The sequence below is a fragment of the Bison bison genome, unplaced genomic scaffold (assembly GCF_000754665.1).
Source record: "Bison bison bison isolate TAMUID 2011002044 unplaced genomic scaffold, Bison_UMD1.0 scf7180017864057, whole genome shotgun sequence".
Classification (NCBI taxonomy): Eukaryota; Metazoa; Chordata; class Mammalia; order Artiodactyla; family Bovidae; genus Bison; species Bison bison.
In genome coordinates this window covers 2038337-2038700 of record NW_011494629.1, presented here as the reverse complement: position 1 = coordinate 2038700, position 364 = coordinate 2038337, and the positions used below count along the sequence as shown (strand labels likewise).

The 364-nt window shown below is 62.6% G+C and overlaps 1 protein-coding gene across 1 annotated transcript in view; it reads right to left on the bottom strand.

The window, feature by feature from the left end:
- BARX1 (BARX homeobox 1) overlaps positions 1–364 on the bottom strand; it is a 7434-nt gene that overhangs the window by 6828 nt on the left and 242 nt on the right. The window lies entirely within an intron of this gene.

Here is a 364-nt window from a genome sequence, read left to right as displayed (position 1 = left end):
GCCGTAACGGCAACGGCGCGAGAGAGGATTACCTCCCTCCCTAACCGAACCCCCTCAGCCCAGGAACGCAGGTCCCAGACCTTCCCCTTCTCCAGTTAAGGGCTCCTCCTCCCCTGGCGCCTCCCGGGTGGGTTTCTGGAGCCGATGGGGCGAAGGGGGCCCGAACCATTGTACAGATGAGGAAGCAGTCCGCAGGCCCGGGCAAGGTCTCTGACCAGGTCTGGGTGCTTCTGCATTACCTGGAGTGTTCTGGGCCCAGTTCCCCCTCCAGCATCCACCGAAGCCTGGCCCTTTTTCGTTGTCTCCTCTCCCAGCTGTCGAGGGTTTGTGTCCTACTCCGCAGAACAGAGTCGGGGATGGGAAC